Below are 26,971 nucleotides of genomic sequence, written 5' to 3'. Positions count from 1 at the left end.
ATCCTGCTCCCAACCCCACCCCTGATCCTTTTACTCTTCTTCCCCATCCCCTGACTGACCCTTCCCTCTCCATTTACCCACTCCCCCCTTCCCCTACTAGCCTCAATACAACCCAAGCAACCCACACAAGTCAAGCTGCAGTATTCATAGACAATTTGAATAAAGGCTTTTATTTTTTGAGATGTTCTTACTTATAATAGATGTGGAGACTTAGTGAACATAACCTTTCTCTCCATAAGATATTGAGAGATACAGAAAAAAAACTCCTTCCTTCAAAAATAAGCCCACTGTAATCATAAATAAGATTGAAAGCATTTTCTGCAAATATAATTCCACATGGATTGATGTGGAAGATTTGTTCCAGGCCTTGCTAACAGAAAGGAGAAGAAGTAAGATTCTTTCTCTTGTTAATCAGGTCCAAGGAGAGGGAACCACTCTTTGGCCAACTGAAGTTCCCAAACAGGATCCAAATTAAGAGCAAGATTACTTACAACTATGCCAGGCTAGAAATGCATTATTAAAAGCAATGAAAACTTGTTATGATAAGCCTGGTACATGGATTAAATTCAAACATCTAAAGCAGGAAGATAATGAAAACCCCTCTCAGTTTATGAATAGGCTTATTGAGCTGGGAGGCAGATACATAGACCTAGATCTTTCTAGGGAAAGAGATATTAGACAAATCTGGATTCAATTTGTGAAAAACAGTTTCAAGATAGTTAAGAATTATTTTATGAATAGCTGTCCAAACTGGCCTAATATGGACCATGAAGAATTAAAAAGAGTGGCAGTTTATGCTTTTGAGGAACATAAGGAAAAGGAGAAAGAGAACACTGATTTAATGGAGACATTGAGGAAGGACATAAAAGAATTAACTGCTAAACAGGGAGAGAAGGATAAAGAGAACAATAATTTAGTAGGAAGGAAATAAAGGAATTAACCAAAACAGTTGGAAAGGCAAAGCAGGGAGAGGTCATAGCTCCCTTATGAGAATCCAAAAACAACTACTAACATGTTATTTTTGTGGAAAGGTGGGCCATGTAATTATGGATTGTAAGAAGAAAATTCAGGAAAATAGAAATAGAGACTTCAGGAATAATGTCAATAATAGAAGAAATAGCAATTCAAATGAGGGATATCATAGCTCACATCAAAACCCCTGTGCTCAGTGTAGGTGAACCAAGAGGAATGGTGAAGGATCTTTCTGATGGTGTGTGTGTGTGGTGGTGGGGAAGGCTCTGGAGTTGGGGGTTGAAACCTTTGACTTTCCAGACCCTGATGTGTTAATGTCAATTATCCCAGTTCATTCCCCTCCCCAAAATAAAGAACTTCCAGAGCACTGGAGGAACTCAGCCTACCTGGGAAGGTTCATTTCAAGTACTGTTAACCACTCCAATAGCAATTAAAATTGGAGAAAAGAATTTTTGGATTCATTGCTCACATGGGTACCTTGTATTGATACTGAGTGACTGTATCCTGTCACATATATTGTATTTGCTGATTGTTTGTTTTAAGATTTAATTTTATTTTTAATTTCACATGTTAATCTAAACTATCACATTCCATTATACTATGTCACTTTCAGTTACTGTGTTTGGGCTATTAGCTATATATTCTGTTGCATTGTCTTTATTTGTACCTCCCCTATGACTGTACTGAAGAACATATAATTGTAAAAGCCCATAAACATCTTGCAAAAACCCTTTTCCTGGCAAAACCATAAATCCTTATGGATGCTGGGTTTGTCACCAGATCCATCGAGGTCACATGTTGCCTTAACAGCCTTTTGTTCCTTTTTGCCTTTGTTAATTGTCACATAGATGATGGATGGACTCCATCAAACTGGTTTCAGCCTGTATACAGCCTTTTGAAAATTGATTTTAAGGGGTTTTGAGAAGTGATTTTTAGATATCTAGTAGCATTCCTACCTCTGACTGATCATTTGCCTGCCTCTGAATTGTTTGTAACTAGAGGTAAGGGTCCATTTGTAGCTGAAGTGAAGTGCTGTAGCACTATTATATTCTCCACTTCCTCATTTATAAAAGTATAATGGATGAGACATATAAAGACATGCCTTTTACGTCTGTTACAGTCTCATACCAGAGGAGCTTGGAAGGTGCTCCTAAGGCATGGTACCCCTAGATGACTACATGTGGTCAGATTTAGAGTAAGAAAGAGACTTTAAATCTATGCTTATCTGCTTTTTCTATTCCAAGTGATTATTAATAAACTTTATGGAAAATAAGAACTTGGAGATATTAATTTTAATCTAACACAAGGAACTGGTTTAATGAAAAAAAAAACCCCAATAAATTGATAAACCATTGGTAAATTGGATTTGGAACCAAATTACCTGTATAAAAAAGGAAAAGGGTGAATTCATAAGAAATGAAGAGCAATTTAAAGCATTTAATAGGTGTTATCTTACCCAATTTCATGCCAATGAATCTGATAATCTAAACAAAATAGATGAATTTAAAAATATATATATATGTATATATATGTAAATTGCCCAGATGAATAGAAGAGAAAACAGAATATTAACCCCATCTCAGAAAAAGAAACTAAACAAACCATCAATGAATTCTTTAAGGCAAAACCTCCAGGATCAAACAGATTCATAAATTAATTCTATTGAATATTTCTTTCTTTCTTTTTTCTTTCTTTTTCTTTATTTTTTTTAACCCTTACCTTCTGTCTTGGGAGCTATTGTTCCAAGGCACAAGAGTGATAAGGGCTAGGCAATGGGGGTCAAGTGACTTGCCCAGGGTCACACAGCTGGGAAATGTCTGAGGCCAGATTTGAATGTAGGACCTCCTGTCTCTAGGTCTAGCTCTCAATCCACTCAGCCACCCAGTTGCCCCCTCTATTGAATATTTAAAGAACAATTTATTCCACTACTATATAAAATATTTGAAAAAATAGATGAGGAAAGAACTCAACCAAATCCTTTTTATGTCTCAGATGGTGTTGATACTTAAGTCAGGGAGAACAACAGAGAAAGAAAACTATAATGAATAATGATGGAAACTTTAAAAATAAAATACCATTAAGCAATATATCACATTGATCGTACACTGTAATCAGGTGGATTTTATACCAGGAATGCAAAGATGGTTCACTATTAGGAAAACTAGCAGTATAATTGACCAAACCAATAACAAAATGAACAGAAACCATATGATTATCTCATTAGATGCAGGAAAAGCTTTTGACAAATACAATTCTCATTCCCCATTAAAAACATAAGAAAACTTCAGAATAAGTGGAGCTTTCCTTAAAATGATAAGTGATATCTAGCCAAAACCATCAGTAAGCATTATCTTTAAAAGGGATAAACTAGATCTTCCTAATAAGACCAGGAGTGAAACAATGATGACCATTATCACCACTAATATTTAGCTATAGAAATAGGAAAAGAAGAAATTGAAGGAATTACAGTAGAAAATGAGGAAATAAAGCTGTTACTCTTTAAAGATGACATGATGGTATGTGATGTCATCTATAAAGAGAATCCTGGAAAGTCAAACAAAATAATTGAAAATCAAAACAAATATTGAAAAAACTAACAATATTAATAAAATTTCAAGATAAAAATAAACCTACATAAATCATCAACATTTCTCTATACTGCCAACAAAATCTAACTAACTAACTAAGAAATAGAAATCCTATTGGGGATCTACCTGCCAAGACAATCACAGGAACTACATAGTCACAACTACAAAACACTTTTCACACAAATATCAGATCTAAACAACTGGAGAAAATTAATTACTCATATAAAAATTAAAATTCTACCTAAGTGAATTTACCTTTTCAGTTTCATTCTAATCAAACTACCTAAAATATTTATAGAGCTAGAAAAAATGATAAGATTAATCCGGAAGAATGAAAAGCCAAAAATATCAAAAGAATTAATGGAAATTTTAAAAGATGGCTTAGCTGTATTGGATCAACTATCAAAAAAATCTGGTACTGATTAAGAAATAGAGTAATGGATCAATGGAATATATTAGGCATTTGAAATGCTGTAGTAGATCAGAGTAACTTAATATTTGACAAACCCAAAGATTCAGTCTCTTGGAAGAGAATTCAGTATTTGATAAAAATTTCTGGGAAAACTGGAAAACAGTATGACAGAAATTAGGCATAGCCCTACACCTCACACCATATACCAAGGTAAAATAGAAATAGATCAATGATTTAGAAATAAAAGGTTATGCTATAAGCAAATTAGGTTCATGATCCATATTATCTCCTTCCTTTCTTCCCTCCCCCTTCCAGAGCTGATAAGCAATTCAATCTGGATTATATTTATTTTTATTTATTATATTATATTTATATTTCCATATTATTCATCATAGAAACAAAACATATATCTAAATAAATGAGTGATAAGTCATGTGTTTTCATCTGCATTTATACTTCAACAGTTCTTTCTCTGGAGGTGGGGAACAGTCTTTTCATAAGTCTTCAGAAATGTCCTGGGTCATTATACTGCTCTTAGTAGCAAAGTCTATCACATTTGATCATTCCATAATATTGCAATTATTGTGTATAATGTTCTCCTTGTTCTGCTTATTTCACTCTGTATCAGTTCATGTAGGTCTTCCCAGCACTTTCTGAAATCACCCTGTTCATCATTCCTTATAACACAATAGTATTTCATCACCATCATATACCACAATTTGTTCAGCCATTTTCCCAATTGAGTAACATCCCTTTCATTTCCATTTCTTTGCCAACACAAAAAGAGCAACTATAAATACTTTTTGTGCAAACAAAAATCCCATTTTAAACATCTCTTTGGGATACAGACTCCACATATATATTTTAAAAGTAAATGTAATACTATTCTTTTCCCCATAGAATTCTTTGTGTTCTGCTATGTATATGGAAATGTTCCTTTAAGTGAAAACTGAAAAAAATCATGTGTTGTAAGTTGTTATAACATTGTCATATACATGTTATCATATACATTCTACATATACTCTGTGTTTGTGTGTGTGTGTGTGTGTGTGTGTGTGCGCGCGCGTGTGTGCATGTGCAATTTTGGAAGATCACTTTGGCAACTATGTGGAGCTATATTAGAGATACGATGGATATCATGGAAGCAGAAATGGTCATGACTGGATATAAATAGGGAAAAAAAGTGAGGAATCAAGGATAATGTCAAAGTTTTGCACATATGTGTGTGGAAGAATGGTAACACCCTCCATAGAAATAGGGAATTCAGAATAGGAGTAGATCAGTAGAGAGAAACTGGCACTGCCTAGATAGAATTAAAGTTATATAGAGTTAATAACTAGGGGAATTAGGATGTCCTTACCAGAAATACTAGAAGGCATGTTTAAAATGAAAAATGAGTTTACTTTCCTTAATTTTAGTTTCCTTTAGTTTCATTTAGTTGAAGTGCTAGCAAGACATCCAAGTAGAGATACGTATTAGGATTTTGGAAAAATTATATGAGAACTCTTTAGAAAGGCTTATATTTGTGCAAAAGGAAATTTTCCCTTCCCTTTTTTCACTATGTGTACCTGGCATGGAGGACTTCTGAGGGAAATCATTGGAGAAATTTAGTTATGAGGGTAGAACAACAGCCAGAAAAATGAAGCAATAGAGTTAAGAATATCATGAGACCAGAAGGGCAGGATGATCTTCCATGAAACATATCCAAGACTGTCCCCCCGGGGTGGCCTAGGCAAATTAGAAAGCTGTGGTTGGTTCCTGAGATGTCATGTGTGAGAGTTAGTGGGCAGAGGATAGACTTGATAAACTGAGGCAGGAGCTCAGCACACTCTCTGGATTTCCTCATTTCCTGGAGATTGCTCTCCTCAGTATTGGTATGAGTAGAGAGCCTGAAATGGTGGCCGTAGATTTAGCAAGCTAATTAATGTATCAGTAAATTAAATACATAGCTTTCTCCTATTTTTCTATCTTTTCTCCTACTACTCTTGATTTAATAAAATTATTAATTCTAAGGACCAATTTTGGTGAATCATGAAGGCTGGTGAGAACACTTCTTTTCTTCACTCTACTTTCTCTATTCTTAAGAGCAGTTTGTTAAAATTAAGTCAGATTAACCAAAAATGCCAAGATACCAACTGAAGCCAGCAATAAGAGCCAGCTACCACTGGTACCACAGCCATAGCTGAGAGGCAGAGTTCCAAACTGAAAGACTTGTGAGAGTAAGACTTCTCTAGAACAAGTGGTCAAGTGTTGGGGGAGGGTAGTAGCCTTAATTTCTGCCCCTTTTCCAGAGGAGACAGGCATTGAGGACTAACAAGCTCTGGTTGCCAGGAAGTGATTATGTGGCACTACTCTCCCAAGCCTGGTGTGCCCTAATTGCAGCAGGGTTGTTTTTTTCCTCCCCACTTCAACCTGGAAAACTGGCTCTGCCTGCCTCACTGTTGCTGATGCTGTAATCTATTTGTTAAGATAAGGTCTCTTGTCTTTTAAAGGGGGTTATTTTCCTCCTGGGAGCTGTGTTTTTGAGGCCCCAAGACCCCACATTGGTCCAGCCTTAGCTTAGTGAAGGGGTGTTGGAATAGAGAAGCAGGCAAGATTTTCCTACCCCTGGGTCAGCGTGCTGGCCTCTAGTAGTGATCAGCAAGTCCAATCAGCCCACTCTGAAGCCACTCTGGAGGCCTGATTTCTCTGGCGGCTCTGCCACTACTCCTGCCTCAGCTGAGTCTTGGGTCAGGAGCCTCAGTGGTTAGAAGCCTCCTACCATCACCCAAATTTTTTTCCCCAGTCAATTTTTTTTCTCCCTCCCAGCTGGCTGGCTGAGGCAGCTCTGCTAGTGCCCCAGTCCCCACCTGGTAAACATGACTGGAAGCATGGTTTTTCACCTCCAGTAGAACCAGCTCACTCCCTGACCTGGGGGGAGAAGGGAAACTCCTCATGACCTGCTTGAACTAAGACCCAGTCCATACCTGCAAGGAGACAATTTTTTGTTTGTTTATTTGTTTTACTTTGCTTTGTTTTGCCCTGAGTAGAAAAGGCTTTGCTCACCCCAACTCTCCCACCCCCCCCTTTCCCCTTCTTTGCTGTCTTTTAGCCCTGGATAAAAAAGCCTGTTTGTTGTTTGGCCTTTTCCTACCCTTCATTAGAATGCTGGCAAACCTTTACTTTTGAGCCCTTAACATCTTTCTTTCCTAATCCTCAGGACACCCTGTCCAGTGAGAGGCCTTGGCTTCTGGCCAAGGAGCCCATAGGCAAGCACAATACCACCTATAGACAACAAGTAAAAATGCAGGCAGTTTAAGAAAATAAAAAATATAAATACAAATAAAATAATAAATACAATTAAATATAATTAAGTAGAATCAAATCAAATCAAATGGAATTAAATCAAATTAAATGAAAGAAAAATTAATAAAATAAAATAAATTAAATTAAACCAAATTAATTAAATTCAATATTAATTGACTATATGGATCTATCATTTCAAAAATAATAATAATCATAATTTAAAATTATTATTATTGTTGTTATTATTATTGTTATTGTTATTATTATTATTATAAATATATATTTGATTGGGAAGAAAGACCAGATATTTTTCCAAACATATTAGGAAGTAAGAATAAAATTTTCCTAAATTCAGGGACAAAAGACCAGACACTATGGGAAATATTGCAATGAATCAGAGAAATTCAGGTATAATTCCTCCAGGTTCACCCCTCCATAAATTACTGACTACCTGGGATGAACTGGGCTTTCCAAAAGAAGATAGTATGTCAAAGAAGGAAGCAAAGAGTTGTGTAAGACCTGGGCATTACATCTTTTAGCTGGTCAAGCTTCTAAAAGAAAGTTCTAAAGGAACTAAAACTAGACTTTGGGAATAAGGATTCTAAATAATATTGTTATTGGCTGTTTTGGGCACATCTCCTTGACAATTCAACTAAACACAAACCCCAAAATAGTTTGGTTGAATCTGAAAAACCTGGCACACTGACTTCTGAGCCCAATAGCCATGAGGCTATTAATTCTCTAGATCCAGTCCATTATGACTTGACTCCTTTGGAACCTTCCCCTACCATGCCCCTCTCACCTCCCAGCCCATATTTGGCACCATCTCTCTACCCCGTCTTACTGGCTAACCTTTGGCCTGATCAACCTTCTCTCTTGCCTTGGCCAGCTTTTGCTTCCCCACTGCCCAGTCTTCCCTTCTCCTCCCCTTTTCCTAACTTCTCCCCCTCCTTCCTCCCTCTTCTCCTCCTCCCTCCCTTCCTTCCTNATGGCTCTTTCTGAAGAAGCCATAAAGTCAATTTTTTTTCAGGCGCTGTTACAGGAGGTCGCACTGTTACAGGAGCACACACTGTGAGCACTGTATGGCTCTCACAAAATTACATTTTAAAAAATGTGGCGTTTATGGCTCTCACGGCCAAAAAGGTTGCAAACCCCTGATATATAGGAAGTACAGTCTTGACTGGGTAGATGTTTAAGAATTATCACATGATTTATTTATTTATTCATTCATTCATTTGTTCATTCATTTATTTGTTTATTTATTTGTTTGTTTATTTATTGGTTGATTTTAAACCCTTACTTTCCATCTTGGAGTCAATATTGTGTATTGACTCCAAGGCAGAAGAATAGTAAGGGCTAGGCAATGTGGGTTAAATGACTTTCCCAGGGTCACACAGCTGGAAAGTGTCTGAGGCCAGATTTGAACCTAGGACCTTCCATCTCTAGGCCTGGATCTCAATTCACTGAGGTACCCAGATGCCCCCTATTACATGCTTTATTAACAGAAGGAGAAAGGAACATGAACCTTTCCATTGTAAACAGGTCTCAGAACAAGAATGTAGTATATTGGCCCCTTAAAAATTCAAATTTTGATTTTAATTCAGTCAAAGGTTACATGAGTCTATGTGAGACTAGGAATGTTTTATTAAAGGGAAAGAGAGTTTGCTCTCACAGACCAAGTAATTGGACAAAATTTGAAAACTTAAGATAAGGTGAGAATGAGAGACATCCTCAGTTTGTGGACAGACTTGTTGAACTAGGATCTAGATATCTTGACCTGGACCTCTCTAGAGAGAAAGACACTAGACACATAAGGATACATTTTGTAAAGCACAGCTCTCAAGATATTAAGAACTATTTTAAGAAAATTTGTCCTGATTGGTTGGCCATGGACATTGAAAGGTTAAAGAAGATAGCAGTACATATATGTCTTTGAGGGTTATGAGATAGAGAGGAAGCTGATAAGGAGAAAGTGGAGAAATTAAGGAAGGGAAAAAAACTGAATTAGAGGAGAGGTTAAAGAAAGAAAAAACTGAGTTAGAGGAGAAATTAAAAAAGGAAAAAGCTGAATTAGAGAATAAACTAAAAGAAAGAGCTGGAATACAGACAGAGGTCATAGCTCCTTTAAAGGAGTCCATGAGCCAACCAATTGCATGCTATTTTGCTATTAGGAAGGTCATGTAGGTATGGATTGTAGAAAGAGGAACCAGGAAAATAGAAAAAGGAGAAGCTGGAGAAATAATAATAATAATAACAATAATAGATCCTCCAACAGAATAAGTGATCATAATAGGGTCATAACCTAGACCATAATGCACCATGGCAAGGAACCTATAGTCACTGTGAGGCACCACAGAGAAATGGTCAGAATGACCAGAGGGATGGCCAAAGGTATAGCCAGAGGAGCATCCAGGGATATGGCCAAAGGAATCAAGATGTATGATGGTACTCAAAGAGTCTGAAGGTGAATTTTAAGCCCTTTCAGACTCCACTGCCTTATTGATGCTAACTGTTTCAGTCTATTTCCCTCCCTGTAGTGAAGAAGTCTATGTAACTCAATCTTAAATACAGATCTATACCCAGGAGACAGGGTGTATATAGATAATTTCCAGTGAACTACTCCAACAGTTATCAAAATTAGAGAAAAAAGACTTGGATTCATTTCTCACATGGTGATTAAACTGTTACAAATTATTGTATTGCTGCTTGTTTGTTTTTTAGATTTAATTTTGCTTTTAAGTTTACATATTAATCCACTCTGTTACATTATACAATGTTATCTTCAGTTAGTATGTCTTTTTTGTTAGCTATAGGTTCTATATTAGCTGTTGTACTACTGTTGGTCAAGTTAGAAAGTAAATAGAGCTCACTTTTGAGTGAGAAATCCTTTTGTTATGACTCTGTTTGGCTGACTCATTGTCATATGGGTTGTACAATGTGAATTGCTGATTTTTACGATTTTTTCTTTATATTTTTAATAGGATATTTGATTTTTTCCTTCTTATTTTTATTTTTCTTATACTTAAGTGCATGGACTCAGTATTAATGTTTTTCATTTTGAAGGATAAATTTCCAATATCTATTACCCCTAATGCATACCCAAAAGTTTTAGATTATGGAAACCTGCTGTTGATTGTTAAGTATTATGGGACTTGAACATTTGTGTCTGATTTCAGAAGAAGTGATTATTAAGGAGCTACTGCACAGTAAAAAGAAGCACAAGGTCAAGGAGAAAAACAATCCTTATGGGATTGATGATGATCTATGCCAAGAGAGAGGACTTGTTTTGAGGTTTGAGGAAGCAACTGTTTGACTAATTCAGACATTGAACTTCCCCTTGCTAGTTTTCTACATGTATCTTGGTTTGCCTTTCATTTTGGCTCCCCTCTTCCTGAGATTGAAGGTAAAATCAGACAAGGGAATCATACTTCCTTTTTACCTCATACTTTTGTCCCCTTTCTCTTATATAGCATGGAAATTTTCTATAGTCCTGGCTGCTGATGGATAGTGCAATATTGCTGAAATTGTCCTGCATATTTGTAGGACATAAGCCACTTTAATTGGACCTTGCTGGTGATTCAAAGACCTTTTATGGTTTTATTTTTCCAGAATTTAATTTTTTCTCTTCTATTTGGTTTTTGGGTTTTTGGTTTTCTTTTGAGAATTGATTCATATACTTCATAGCTCAGCCATGTATCATGGGATGATTCTAGTGTTGGTCAATACCCTCTTAAGAAGACATTTTATAATTATCTTAAAATTCAAGATTTAAGATCTTTTAAAGCAATTTTAGGAAAAGAAAACACCAGTACCCTGAATCAAGAAAGTAGATCTCCTGAAGAAGATGCCATAAGAATGCCTATGGAAACCACATACTATATCAAAAGATTCAGGATGAACTTTGGTATGTAATGAACTGAACTGAAGGGGATTGAACATATCATTTATTCTGAATGTAAATTCTTATGCCAAAGAGGAGTATCTCAATTGCCTTTTTTGTCATTGAGTCTATCAATCTTTTTTCTTTTTTCTCCTTTTTCTTTTCTTTCCCTCTTATTCCCCAAATTGTAGCAATTCCCTGTATGTAAAGTGCAATATTTTATACATCTCTAGCAAGAGAATCTTTAGATATATATGCTATATATATAAAATGATTCATTGGGGTGACCTGTCATGTTAATCTCCTAGAACACCCAAGTGAGATTTAACATGTTGGACTTCCAAAGAATCAAAGGGGGGAGTACTGTGCAAAAGGAAATTTTCCCTCCCCTCTTTTCACTACATGCATCTGGAGTGAGTTTCCAGGCCTGAGCCTGGAAACAAAGACTTATGAGGGAAATCATTGGACAAATTTAGTTATGAGGGTAGAACAACAGCCAGAAAAATGGAGCAATGGAGTCAAGAATATTATAAGACCAGGAGGGCAGGATGATCTTCCCTGAAACACCCCTTGGACAGCCCCACTCAGTGACCTAGGCAAATTAGAAATCCATGGTTAGTTCCAGAGATATCACAGGTGAGAGTTAGTGGGCAGAGACAGGAGTGTAGTATGCTCTCTGGACTTCCATGTTTCCTGGTGACTGCTCTCCTCAGTATTGGTGTGAGTAGGGGGCCTGAAATGGTGACCATAGATTTAGCAAGCTAATTAATGTATCAGTAAGTTAAATATATCTTTCTCCTATTTTTCTATCTTTTCTCCTCCTTTTGATTTAATAAAATTACTTAATTCTAAGGATCAGTGTCTTAATTTTAATCTTTACAGAATAAACGAATAAACATGAGAACCTCCTGAAGAGAGGTGCAGGTTAGAGGGTTAGAGGGAGAAGAGGTACTCTTTGGGAACACCATAATTTATAAGGTGTAAAAATCATAAGGAGCTAAAAATAATAGGAATAAGGTAATTGGGGTAAAGAGTAAGTAAAGAGTGGCCAACAGAATGAAATGCTGAAGAAAGGGGAAGAAAAAGAGTAATGGATTTTATTAATGAAGTTATCAATATCCTTGAAATGAGCTATATTAGCAGAGTGGTAAAGACAGAAGCTTTTGCAATACTATTTTTTTTAGTTTGGTTGTGAAAGGAGAAAGTATAGAACTAGATATTGAAGGGAGATTGGATAATGAGCAAGATTATGAAGCAGACAGGATGGAATAGGATAAAGAGCAGAGGTAAAACAATTATTTTTTTTTCCAAGATGATTTTCTTTCTTTGAGACTGAAGGGAAGGAAGATGGATGAGGACATTTAGTAGATCAGAAAAATTAAAACTATGTTAATTCTTCTATAATTTTTTAAGAAAAGTAATGGATATAAATTACTTTTGAGAATGAAGAAGGAGGAATTGAGGAGAGGAAAGATCTTTAATAGTTATTAGAGGGAATGTGGTAAAGAGCCAGCCAATAAGAAAAAAAGTTAGGGGCTATATAAGAATCTAGGTAGGAGGAAAGATATTGCAAATTTGTAGAGGATTTAAATATAACATGTTGTGATTTTCTTGAATAGTATACAACAACCCAAAAGCAGGAACAAGAGTTATCCAGAGTTGTGGATTGGCAGAGCATGAAATTGAAAAGTCAGTCGTAAGAGATTTGAGTCAATAAGAAGGTATGATTGAACTGGTTAACCACATAGTCAGTACTGGGTAGGGAAGACAGATCTGAAGAATGCCTGGCTTTTCCAGCTATTTCACTTACTCTGCCAGGTTATTTTCTTGTTAAGTTCAGAATAATAATCTGCCACATTGATTCTTCAATATTTTCAGGAATTTAGCTATAGGTTAAGATAGTATCAAATATTTTCCTTCTTTTTTTTTTAACCCTTAATTTTGGTGTATTGTCTTTTAGGTGGAAGAGTGGTAAGGGTGGGCAATGGGGGTCAAGTGACTTGCCCAGGGTCACACAGCTGGGAAGTGGCTGAGGCCGGGTTTGAACCTAGGACCTCCTGTCTCTAGGCCTGACTCTCACTCCACTGAGCTACCCAGCTGCCCCCTAGTATCAAATATTTTACTTTAGAACAATTAAAACTTTAGCAGATAATTGGAATAGAAACTCTTGTGACTATATGGTTTGTTGCCAGTTTAATAATCTTTCAATAAATATTCAGGCAATAAACATTTATCAATAGATGCTTAATAAATATATATTTATTGACTACATGAATGAAAATATAAAATACTGAATTAGGAAAATATCATATGTATCCTCCATCTAGAATCTTAATGATATAATTTTTCTTTTCATTTCTTTTTTTCCTCTCTGATAACTTTCACCATATTCCAACTATAGAATCATAAATTTGGCTTTTGAAACACTGATAGGGTTAGTCCTCCAAATATTTCTTTTACTTTTGAATAAAAAAGAATCCTTAATATCCATATATTAGATCTTTTTCTTTCAACAAGTTTTATATTCTTTCATTTCTATATTTCTAGTACTATGCACCATTCCAAAAAGCTGTCAATATCTTAAAAAATTACTTATACAATGTGATCATTGGTAGACAGATGCTAGAAATCATATTTTCCCCCAAACTTTTGTTTTAATATTATTTTATTATATTTTGCTTTTGTATTATATTTATTTCTGAATATATGCCTTCTCACTCCAGTAGCCATTGAAATGAAAGTTTTTCTTTCCTGTAGGTCTATGATCCAACATGAAAAGGTTGTAGCCTGAATCCAAAGAGTATTTGATCAATCAGTTAGAGGGTTAGATATGTCCCTTTCACCCTCTCCATGATTGACAATCATGAAACTTATTTCCAACAGGATAATTTTTAGCTTTATTCTTTAACATTCCTCTTCTTTAATACCTCTTTCCATTATGCAAACTCTCACTCTCCTTCTGAATCAGCAAGTATGATCTGAATTGTCTCTTTAGATATCTATGTTGATAAAGTCACATATATTTGAGTATTTCTTCTATTTCTTCATTTTTTATTTCCCAATATGATTTTTTCAATTAATTATTTTTTGAAGATAGATCCCATATTATTTTTTTAAATGCTCTTTTCTCATGTTTATCTTCTTCCAAATTATTTCTCTATTCAGTTCATTCTTTTATTTATCTTATAGACCATTCCAGAGTTAATAGCAGTTTTTCCTTTGTCATTTCTGGTTAGAGACAAGTGGTACATAGTTTTCTTTTACTCTAAGCTAATATTCATTTTCTTTGAGATCTCTTTTTGGCTCACATCTTTTGTTAACCTCTTCATTGTATTGAGTAAGGTTTTATTCATGATAGATTCAATAAGGCAAAGTCTCAGTCATCCAATTATAAGAAGTCCTCTAAAAATACTGTTATGATTAATTTTCTCCATAGTATATCAACAGATTAGTGTTTGAACAAATAATTTTTGTCAATATTTTAGTTCATGTTTATAGATGGCATACAATGGGTATGTAGTTTTATAGCCCTTTTGACATGATTCCATTGTGAGTGTACCCATTTTCCCACCCATCATTCCTCATTTTGCTTTTCTGTCCGGTTTACCCTCTGAGAGGTATGAAGTTTTTTGAATCTGCATTTCTCTAATTGTTAGTAATTGTTTTAAATCAGTAAATTTAAAAATGATTATTAACAGTTTTGATTTCTTCCTTTGAAACGTCTGTTCATATCCTTTAACCGTTTAGTAATTAGGGACTGGGTCTTATTCCCCTCTGCCCCCAAATTCCACTCACTTCAGTATATATATATATTTGAGAAAGGAGAACTTTACTAGAGAAATTTATAATCCTTTCCCCATTTTCTTGTTTTTCCTCCTAATTTTGAGTGCTCTGGTTTTATTTGTGGGAAAATTTTAAGCTGTTAGTCAGCTTGGTGGTATCCCTGAGCTCTACCTCAATCAGTAAATCTCTGTCAGTGTGAGACTAAAGGTAGTGCCCAAGGCCACCGAGCAGGGTCCAGGAAGACAAGTGGGTATTGTGTTTCTCCAGGTGCTGCTGTAGGAGACCAAGTACTTGAGCTTGGAGGTAAAGGTCAAAGACCAGGCAACAAAGTTCCTGGTTCACCAAAGGAGCAAGAAAAAGAACTGGGAAAAATAGATCCCTGGGGCATGTATCCTCAAGTACTTGGAGGCTACTGAGGGCCAAGACACCTGAGGCTAAGAACCCTGAAACCAACCCAGGGCAAAAAAAAAAAAAAAAAAAAAAAAGGCTGCTGGGGCCTGGAGTCACCACAGGTCCCAGGGAATTTCCTATGGCAGTCCCCAGTGAGGGAAATACCAGTGGGACTCTGCCCTCATTCAGAAAGCAGACTCAGGTGGATAATATCAATGAAAAGGAAAGGACATCTGAACCAATTTAGAAGGAGAAGTGGAAATTCCTGAGGAGCTGAAGCAGTGGCTGCTTCAGGACTAGGACCTGGTAGTTAAGCAGGAAGAACTCTTATTTATGGGCCAAGGAAAGCAGAAAAATATGCCACCCACAAGAAATCAAAGAGCAAAGCTTGGGATAGTAAAAAGTATGCAGTAGGTGAAGTGATGACCCGGATCAAGGGGGTACTTCGATATCATGTTAGCCACATAGGCATTGTGAGTTTGCATACCACACAACAGGGGTGATGTTTGTTTGTTTCTTAAGTAGTCTTGTTTTATTTGAGGTGTTTTCAGTTCCTTTTTTCTTTTTGATAAATTATCAGTGTACAGAAAACATGGCATAGTGTGTAGAATTCTTTTTTGTTTTTGTCTACATGGCAAAACTATTTGAATTCTGGGGTATTTCTTTCTGTGACATTAATCACTTTTATTATCTGTAGTAATGCAAAGTGACAAAATACTGTTACTATCATCTAGATCTCTTTTACTACGTTTGTAGCTAAACTTAAAAAGACTATCTACACTTTCTCTCTTCCCATTCTCTTCTTAATTCCTTAAAATCAAGCTTCTAATATTATTTCAGCAAAACTACTTTCTCCAAAATTAGTCTCTTAGTTACCAGGCCTAAAGACCTTTCTTTATTCCCATTCTTCTTGATCCCTTTTCATTCTTTGACACTATTGATTGCTTTCTCCTCTTTACACTCAATCTTTTTGCCCCAGGCATTTTCTTTGGCTGCACCTCCCCCCATGCTTGAACATTCTCCCTCTATTCTTCAAACTCACCTTTTAACTTCCTTTAAGTGCCAATTAAAATCCCTTCTTTTACTTAGAACCCTTCCTTATGTCTTGATTCTAGTGCATTCTCTTTGTTAATTTGTTTCCATTTAATCTGTATAAATTCTTCACCATAAGATTGTGAGCTCCTTGAGGTCAGGGACTGTTTTCTGCCTCTTTTTGTATCTCTTGCATTTGGCCTGGTGCCTGGCACATAGTATGCACTTAAATAATATTGAATACATATTTTTATATCAGTATATTTTATATCAGTCCATTTCTAATTTTGCTTCTTGAGAAACTCATGAGTATCCTCTACTGTTCAGTTGACCAAGTTTCCAACACTTCCATCCTCTGAAACATCAGAAATTTTTTCTGAAAACAAGGGACCATTGAATGCCATGAAAATGAGGTTCTGCATCACATTAATCAAATTATAAAGTATACATTTACAAAGTATTATTCTACCATCATACACACACATGCCCTTTAGGCTTAAATATTTAGATCTGGAAGGAATCAGTGTATTTCCTCTGTTACCTATTTTATGGATAAGAAAAGTAAGGCCCTGTTTGGACTTAAGTCACAATCAATTGCTCTTTTCACTACATATGTGTGCTTATGTGTTTAAAAATATATACATGTCTGTATGTGTATGTGTACATGTCTGTATGTGTTTAAAATGTATGCACATATGCATATAATGTTATGCATATATGTGTGTGTATGTATGTGTGTATTAGACCTGTTTACAGAGGATTCACAGACTCAGGAAGGAAACATGCAAGCAAATATATACAAAGCAGATTTATACAAAATAAATAGAAACAAATCAACAAAGAGAAGGTTCACCCTTCACATGACTGGGTTAAAAATCAGCATGTATCTCTTGTGGTGTAGGAAAGGATGAAATATTTTGACTGAATACTGTAGCAGGGATGATTCCTACCTTAGGTCCAGGCCCCTGTGAATGTCGGTAATTTAGTTTGCACTTGTTGCTACAGTTGTATGGATGTGGGTAGAAGTAAAAATGTTAAATGAATATTAAAGTTCTGCATTAATTCAGAACTATTCTGTCTTCTTGTGTATTTAGTTCTAATTACTTTGTAATTGGAGACTGGAGGAATCTTTCATTTTTTTCTGAGCATATGGCCCCATCAAAAAGAATGAATATAGTTTAATACTATTTTATCAATACAGTTTTACCCTACATATTAATAAAATCAGAATATTTCATTTTTAAATGTCAATCAAAAATATTTAGTTTATTTAAAAATGTTATTTAGACAGTTTTGGCAAAAAGTAGATTACATTTTTAACTCACATTAAATGCAGATTAAATACACTTGGAATTTTTTAAAACTTCAAATGTTTTAAGTGCTGATATGTCTCTTATTTTATGCACAGCTTCTCCCTCCCCCAAGTAGAATAATACTTCTAGTGCTTTCATGTCTTTTTTTAAACCTTTAGACAGAATTTATGCAGCAAAAGAGTGGTAAGGGCAAGGCAAATGGGATTCAATGAACTTTTCTAGAGTCACACATCTAGGAAATATCTGGGGCCAGTTCAGAGCCCAGACCTGACTCTCTATCCACTTAGCTGTCCCTACTTTCATGACTTTTCAAATACTGCCATTATTAGCTCTAGAGAAGTATCTATAAGAGATCTAAGTCCACTAGCCTTTCAGTACATATCTTTTCCCATTAATTTTAACAGGTGTTCTTTGCCAATTTAGAAATTGCCAGGCATTTAGAATACCAATTTGTGAAGATAAATGCTATTGGAGTGAGAGAATAGAGAATGTAAATAGCTTTGGAATTGAGGAATTTTTTTGATTAGGGGGCAAGATCTGAGAGTCCACTGTTTTCTTATCAACTCTGCTTTGTAATCTTGTATTTCTCTTTTTCTGTGTAAAAAAAATCTGTCTTTGGTCTTAGATTTGTGTAGCCTCTTCTTCTTGGTGTAAGTATTAGTAAGGTAATTTGGAAATTATATTGATAAATAAATTTAAAAAAAACTAATGAAAATAAAGATGTATTTCTCCCCCTCTCCAGATCATGGGCCCATTGGAATCTCTAAAAATCTGCTCTCTATGCAAAAGAAATGCTCAACACATGGAAGAAAAGCATGTATTGACAAAGAAAAAACCCCCTTAAAGCTAAAATATGCTTCAATAACATAACTGTTTTGATATTCTCTTAAAGCTTTGAAATGTAAACATCAGAGCATGTAGCTATTTGTAGGCCAGCTAAATTGGAATTTTATATTTCATTTTGTTTTTTCACTCCCCAAATAATTTTCTTCTTATTTATGTCTTTTAACAAACCTGCTCCTTCAGCTTTTGATATTATTGTCTAATGTGTAAACTTTTTCAGCTTCATAACAACCCTTACTGAGAGACCAAGGATCTCTAGCTCTAGAAGTCATGAGGCTGCCTCCAAGGCAGGAAATGTCCATCTCAGCACCTCTATATGGTTAATTATACTCTGGGAAAAATTAACTACAACAAAAACTGCATAAAGTAGAAAAAAGCTTTTTCAAACTGATGGCTCAGGCTTAGCTCAAGGAGCCAAGTCACTGTTATACCTATCTATCATGTGTAAATAGAATTAGCTCGATCCCATTAATAGTAAAAAAATCTACTCAACCCAGGCGTGCTAATGATGTCACTCCCACCTCCCTTAGTGGGGAGGGGAGACGAGTTACCCACACGTGACAATAAGTAACAAATCAAGAATAAGGGACTGCCCTTTGGGCAGTCCAAATCAATGTAGAAACTGCCATTTGTCCATTTGAATTAGAGGTGGACCACAGGAAGTGATGAAAGACAGGATCTCTTTAAGTAAGTGAGTGAACTTCCTGTGGGGGCAGTTGCCGTCTGGAACTGGAGGAAGAAGCATCTCCTGAGACCACAGACAGCTTATACTCTGTATTGTCACGTGGGTAAGTTAGGCTGGCTTCCTTGGCCTAGCTGGGCCAATTCTAAACTCTGCCTATCCGGCTGTTGGGCCTTGCGGCTTACAGCTTCATTTATTTAGACTTCTAACCTCCCTCTTCTCTTTATCCCTACTTACCTTCCTGATTGTAAATAAACTCCTCAACCCGATGCTGACTTGGGTCTGATTTAATTACAGAATCAACCTGAATTGTTGATTCCTGGCGGCCACATAATTTTAATATATAGCTATAATAACTAAATTTTAATTCTTACAATCATAAGCTCATTAATGTCATGAAGTTGGAAGGAAGGGCAAAGAAAAGTGCTGTTCCTTCCCTATCTATCTTGGGAAGCTCAGAGAGAGAGAGAGTACATACATGTTCCCAGTTTCAGATACAGGTAAGAAGAAGATGAGTTGGAAGTTATCTCCCATTTTTTTTAAACTTATAGATCATCTCACTATCAACACTGCTATGCTATCCACTGTAATGGTGTTGCTTCAGGACTAAGAGACCAGCCAAGATTATCTGCATCATATCAAACCACCAAACTCAGTAAATTAATAATCAATCAATCAATAAAGAAACATTCATTAAGTTCCTACTATATGTCAAGCACTATAATAAATATTCAGGATATAAAAAGAAACAGAAGATAATACCTACCCGTAGGGAGATTCCATAAGAATCTACAGACAAATATATATGTATACATAATATATGTCTATAATATATATCTCATATATGATATGTATATATAATATATAACTATGAACAGGATAAAAAAATTAAGAGAGGATGGAACTTGAATTAAAAGGAGTTTTCACTAAAATATGGAGTATTTTTTAGAACTTAAAGAAATCCAATAAAGTTAGTAGAATTGAGGAAGCTTCACCCCCCTTTTTAAAAATATAAATGTAAATAAAAATAAATAAAAAAGTTTTCTTTTAAAATTTTTTTTCTCTAGTTACATGATTCATTTTTGAGGGAGAGCTTTTCTGGCATGATTCAGAGAAAATGCCTGGAGTTCACTGACTGTGTCAAATTTGCAAAACAGCCAGGAGGGCAATGTTGTTGAATTAAAGAGTATATGTTGACTGGAGCCAAGATGGTGTAGTAGAGGGCCTATGCCAGCTGAACTTTTCCAAAATTCTCCTCCAAATAATTTTAAAATAGTGAGTCAAATTAAATTCTGGAATGGCATAGCCAAAAGGTTGGGGTGATATATTTTTTCAGCCCAAGGCAACTTAAGGGGTTGGAAGGAGTGTTCTGTGACACTGGGGTGGGGACCATCCAAAAGGAAAGTGACAACACTAGCTAATTGCAGCAGTAGCAGCAGCTTCAGGGTCTCAGTTCAGAGATAGTTAAGGGGATTGAACAACTGATTAGAAAGTGATTAGAGGAGACTCCTGTGTTAGCAGGAACTCTGTGCTGTTTGGCATATATCCATTCCCCATCTAAGCCAGAGTTCCAAGATGGAGAGGACTACTTGCAATCTCAAAAAGGCAGAGATGCTAGTCCTAGTTCTAGGACAGAGTAGAATGTTTGATCTTGTAGCTGCAAGAAATCAGAGTGTCTTCCTGGGTAGAGATCAGACAGAAACCAGGATAGCAATTGCCATACTACTCCCCAGATCACACCACTTTAAGAAGTAACAAAAAAAATTACAAATACTCAGAAATAGTTATGAAAACATTAGTCAGGTTAGCAGAAGCCAAATTTAACAGAAACTTCCAAGACAAGAGAAAGGTTAGAAAATGAAGAAATAACAAAAAAGAAAATCCATGTCCCTAAAAAATTGCTATAATGACAGGGAAGATCATGGCACAAACTCAGAAGACAATAATTTGAAAACAGCTATGAGCAAAGCCTCAAAGGAAAAAAAGCTTCAGCTTGAGATACAAGTCCAATAAGAATTCTTGAAAGAATAAAGAAAGCAAAAAACTAAATATTTTTAAAATTAGAGTAGTAGAGAAAAAATTAGGAAAATAAATTAGAGGGGAAGAATCAAGATAGCACATGTTTCAAATAAAATCTTGGAGAATCAAAACTTACAAAAAAATCAAGGTGAGATTTTTCTAGCCTAAGAAAATTAAACTTAGAAAGTCTACAGAAGAGGTCTCTGACATCAGGAACAGGACTTGGTGGAAAGAATACTCACAGTGGCAGCAACAATGGCTTCAGCAGCAGCATTTTGGAGAGCTGTCACCCCAGAGATAGGAAAGGGGTCACACAAATGGTCAGAAAGAATTATCAGGGAACCTATTGATGCCATTGAGTATATCTGGTGCTCAACAATTCTATTGCCCATGCACAGTTTAGAGTCACAGTTCCAGAGCCGGAATGAGGGCTTGTTGTTGATTACATGGAAGACAGGACTCTGAATATAGTTCTAGGGCCAAGAGGAATGCTCATGTTTTCAATTGCAGGGGAATAGAGGACCTTTTTGAGTTAAAGACCAGAAAGTCAAGTAGGAAAATAGTGACCACATATTTCCCAAGATCATGTTACCTTGGAAGCACTGAAAACTTGCAGACTCCTAGAATTAGCACATAAACAGCAGCACATAACTGCTTGAAGTTTGGGATAGTGCCTCCAAATTCCCAAGTTGAACAGAGTCCAACTTTAATATAAAGTTCAAAGTAAAAAAATAGGCTGGAAAAAAGGAGCAAAAAACAAGAAAAGAGCTTAGTCAAAAAATGTACTACAGTGGCAAGGAGATCAAGATACAAATTCAGAAGAGAGTATCATGAAAACAACTATAAACAAAGCCTTGTGGAAGAATCCTAATTTGGCTCAAGCCCAACAAGAATTCCTGAAAGACATAAACAAAGATATGATAGTTATAGAGAAAAAATTGGAGAAAGAAATACGTGATTCAAAAAATTAGGAAAAGAGAAGTAACAACTTGGTAAAAGAAGCACAAAAACATAGAGTAAAATAACTTCTTAAAAATAGAATTGACCTATTAATTAAAGAAGCACAAAAATTCATTGAAGAGAACTTCTTAAAAAGTTGAATCAGCCTAATGTATTATCATACAAAACACATTTCCATGTTACTCATTTTTGTAAGTGAATAATCTTATAAAACCAAAACTCCAGGGGCAGCTCAGTGGATTGAGAGCCAGGCCTAGAGATGGGAGGTCCTAGGTTCAAATCCGGCCTCAGACACTTCCCAGCTGTGTGACCCTGGGCAAGTCACTTGACCCCCATTGCCTACCCTTACCACTTTTCCACCTATAAGTCAATACACAAGAAGTTAAGGGTAAAAAAAAAAAACCAAACCCAAACTCCAAAACATATACTTAATAAGGAAGTGATAAATCATATGTTTTCATCTTCATTCCAATCTAACAGTTCTTTCTCTGGAGGTGTATAGCATTAGTTTTCATTAATCCTCAGAATTGTCCTAGATCATTGTATTGTTACTAGCAACTTCTATCCATTTGATCATTTCACAGTAACACAGTTATTGTGTATAATGTTCTCTTAGTTTTGCTTATTTCATTCTGCATCAGTTCACATAGGTCTTTCCAGTTCTTTCTGAAATCATCTTGTTCATCATTCCTTATAGCACAATAAAATTCCATCATCATCATATACTACAATTTGTTCAACAATTCTCCAATTGGGGACATCCCTTTAGTTTCCAATTCTTTGCCAACACAATTTTTTGTACAAACAGGTCCTTACCCATTTTCTTTTATCTCTTTGGAATACAGACCTAGTATTAGCACTTTGGGAATAATTCCAAATTACCTTCCAGAATTGTTGGATCAATTCACAACTGTACCAGCAATGCATTAGTGTCCCAATTTTGCCACACTCCCTCCAACATTTATCATTTTCCTTTACTTTCTTATTGGCCAGTCTTATAGGTATGAGATGGTATCTCCCAGTTGTTTTAATTTGCATTTCTCTAATCAAGAGGGACTTAGAACTTTTTTTCATAATAGCTTTGATTTCTTCATTTGAAAACTGTCTATTCATATCCCTTAACCATTTGTCAATTGGGGAGTGATTTGGATTCTTGTAAATTTTATTTAGGTTTTTATAAATTTGAGAAATGAGACCTTTGTCAGTGACATTTGTTATAAAATTTTCCTTCAGTTTGTTGTTTCCCTTCTAATTTTACTTGTATTGTTTTTATTTGTACAAAACCCTTTTGATTGAATTGAATGAAAATTATTGATTTTATATCTTTTAATGTTCTGTATCTCTTGTTTGGTCATAAATTCTTCCCTTCTCCATAGATCTGATAGGTAAACTATACTATGTTCCCCTAATTTACTTATAGCATCATTCTATGTTTAAATCATATACTCATTTTGACCTTATTTTGATATAGGGTGTGAGATATTGATCTAAACCTAATTTTTGCCATACTGTTTTTTTCAAATTTTTCCTAGCAGTTTTTGCCAAATAGAGAGTTTGTATCCCAAAATCTGGGATCTTTGGGTTTATCAAACACTAGATTGCTAAGGTAATTTACCCCTAATCTATTCCATTGATCCACCCTTCTATTTAAGACAGTACCAGATTGTTTTGATGATTGCTGCTTTATAGTGCAATTTAAAACCTGGTTCTGCTAAGCTACTGTCCTTCACTTTTTTTATTAGTTCCCTTGATATCTTTACCTTTTGTTCTTCCAGATGAACTTTGTTATTTTTTTTTTAGTTCTATAAAATAGCTTTTTGGTAGTTTGATAGGTATGGCATTGGATATGTAAATTAATTTAGGTAGTATTGTCATTTTTATTATTTTAGCTCAGCATACCTGGGAGCAATTAATGTTTTTCCAATTGTTTAGGTATAATTTTATTTGTGTGAAGTGTTTTGTAACTGTGTTCATAAAATTCCTGTGCTTGTCTTGGCAAATAGATTCCCAATCATTTTACGTAGCCTAGAGAGATTTTAAATGGTGTTTCTCTTTCTAACTCTTACTGGGTTTTGCTAGAAAACCTATAGAAATTCTGATAATTTGTTTGGATTTATTTTGTATACTGAACCTTTACTCAAGTTATTGATTATTTCAACTGGTTTTTTTACTTGATTTTCTAAGATTCTCTAAGTATATCATCATATCATCTGCTGTAAGATGTAAATTAATATCAATAACTCCAAGTACTATATTTTATAAGATTTACTAATACTCACTTGAAGTAGAAAGAAAACAAACTGAAAGTAACAGATGTTCAAACCTAATTATCTAACAAAAAAGTAGACTACATGAGTAAGCTCTCCTACCTTTCACCTCACACCGCCTCCACAAAACACAATCAGGAGGAGAGAGAGAGAGAGAGAGAGAGAGAGAGAGAGAGAGAGAGAGAGAGAAAGGGGGTACACAAAACTTATATCCTATCTACATTAGCATGTAACATGAGAAGGAAAGTGGGTAGCTGGGAATTATAGTTCAGGAGAATAGATTCTAATTACACATTGCAAAAAGTGATAGTTTAGTTTCCACATTGGTACTTTAATTGTTTCCATTTCTTTTTCTTCTCCAATTGTTAAAGCTAGCATTTCTAGTACAAGATTAAATAATAGTGGTGACAAATGGGCATTCTTGATTCACTCCTGAAGATCATTTCATTAGAAGTGATAGAAGAAAATCCCACTTTTCGTTTTTGATACTGGTAATTTGATTCTCTTTTTTCTTTTTTAAAAATCAAATTAACCAATTTGGGAAGGTTTCTAACTTATCTCTAATGCAGATGATACTTGCTAATGGTTTTCAATATATTACTTATTATTTTGATGAAAAGCCCTTTTATTCTTATGCTTTCTAGTGTTTCTAGTTTCTAGTCTAGGAATGGTTGTTGTATTTTGTTAAAGGCTTTTTCTGTACCTATTGAGAAAATTATGTGATTTCTGTCAGCTTGATTATTGATTTACTCAATTATGCTAATAGTTTTCCTAATATTAAACTAGCTTAGCATTCCTGGTAGAAATCCCACTTGGTCATAGTGAATAATCCTTGAAATATATTGTTGTAGTCTTTTTGCTAGTATTTTATTTAAGATTTTTTGTTTTCCAGGTCTGGAGCCAAGACGATGGAGTAAATCAAAGTAGCTCTGAGTCACCATGAGAATCCTTTCTAACCAATATTAAAATATCACCACAAAATGAATATAGGATTGAAAAGCCAACAAGGAGACTGAGTGAAAATGAATGATATGTAAAAAAAATCAAGGGGTAAAAGAGAAGGTTGCACTGAGAGAAAAGAGAAGAGAGAGTAGAATGGGGAAAATTATATAACATAAAGAGGCTTGAAAAAACATCATAAGAGGATAAGGATGGTGATGGGCAATGCTTAAACTTTACTCTCATTTAACAGACTCGGGGAAAAACAAGTATAGTTAGTGGCCTATTTTATCTTACCCTACAGAGAAGTAAAAGGGGAATAAGACAAGGGAAGGTAATTGGAGAGAGGGGAAATTGGAGTGGGGTGACAAAAAGCAAAATACTGATGAGGAGGAACAGAGTGAAAGGGAATAGAGCAGAATCTAAAGGGGATAACATGATAGAGGGCAATAGACAGTTAGTAATCATGTGAATGGGATGAGCTCACCCATAAAACTTAAGTGCATGGCAGAGTGGATTAACATTTTTTGCATCAATGTTCATTAAAGAAATTGGTCTGTAATTTTCCTTCTCTGTTTTTGGTCTTCCTGGATTAGGTATCGATACTGTATTTGTCTCATAAAAAGAATTTGGTAGGATTATTTCTTTGCTTATTTTGCCAAATACTTTCTATAGTATTGAGATTAATTGTTCCCATTGTGAATCTATCTGGTCCTGGGGATTTTTTTCTCAGGGAGTTCATTGATGACTTATTAAATTTCTTTTTCTGAGATGGGACTGTGTAAGTATTTTATTTCCTCTTTTGTTAATCTAGGCAATTTATATTTTTGTAAATATTAACAGATTTGTTGTCATATAATTATTATTATATGACAACAAATTATGATTGCTTTAATTTTCTTTTCATTAGAAGATCATTACAAGTGATAGAAGAAAATCTTCCTTTTCATTTTTGGTACTGGTAATTTGATTCTCTTCTTTTTTTAAAAAATCAAATTAACCAGAACTCTATTTTATTTGTTGTTTCCCCCCCATAGAACCAGCTCCCAGTCTCATTTATTAGTACAATAGTTCTTTTACTCAAAATTTTATTAATTTCTCCTTTGATTCTTAGGATTTCCAATTAAGTATTTAACTGGGGATTTAAAATTTGCTCTTTTTCTAGATTTTTTTTAGTTGCATGCCCAATTCATTGATCAACTTTTTCTCTATTCAGGGACATAAAATTTTTTCTCCTGAGTACTACTATTATAATGATAACATTTTTTAAGAGTTAAGGATATCGGGGACTTCCAGTTAAGATGGCGGCAGAGTAAGGAGCATACAGGACTCCTCAAGGGGACATAAAAACTAATCCAGACGAACGAAGGGACCCCACAACAGGGCGCAGCATTGAAGGTACGTGGAATCGGGGCATTTCCACACTATAAAGGGGTGAAACATCTCTCACTAAAACGTGAAAGGAAGAAGCCCCTCCCCCACTCCACACACCACATACAACTCAGAGGCCAGTGCACAAGAGTTAAAGCAAGTTTGGGGCACCCAATAAGTCACAGGCAGCTCCAGGGCTTGTTCCCGAGAGCAGCAAGACTTAGGACCCCAAGAG

The 26,971-nt window shown here is 35.3% G+C and overlaps 1 protein-coding gene across 1 annotated transcript in view; it reads right to left on the bottom strand.

Moving 5' to 3' along the window:
* The window catches only part of LOC123233958 (MAM domain-containing glycosylphosphatidylinositol anchor protein 2-like), a 401,852-nt gene that overhangs the window by 126,902 nt on the left and 247,979 nt on the right, over nucleotides 1-26,971 (bottom strand). The window lies entirely within an intron of this gene.

This window comes from Gracilinanus agilis, chromosome 2 (assembly GCF_016433145.1).
Source record: "Gracilinanus agilis isolate LMUSP501 chromosome 2, AgileGrace, whole genome shotgun sequence".
Lineage (NCBI taxonomy): Eukaryota > Metazoa > Chordata > Mammalia > Didelphimorphia > Didelphidae > Gracilinanus > Gracilinanus agilis.
This window is presented reverse-complemented; position numbering and strand designations above follow the sequence as displayed.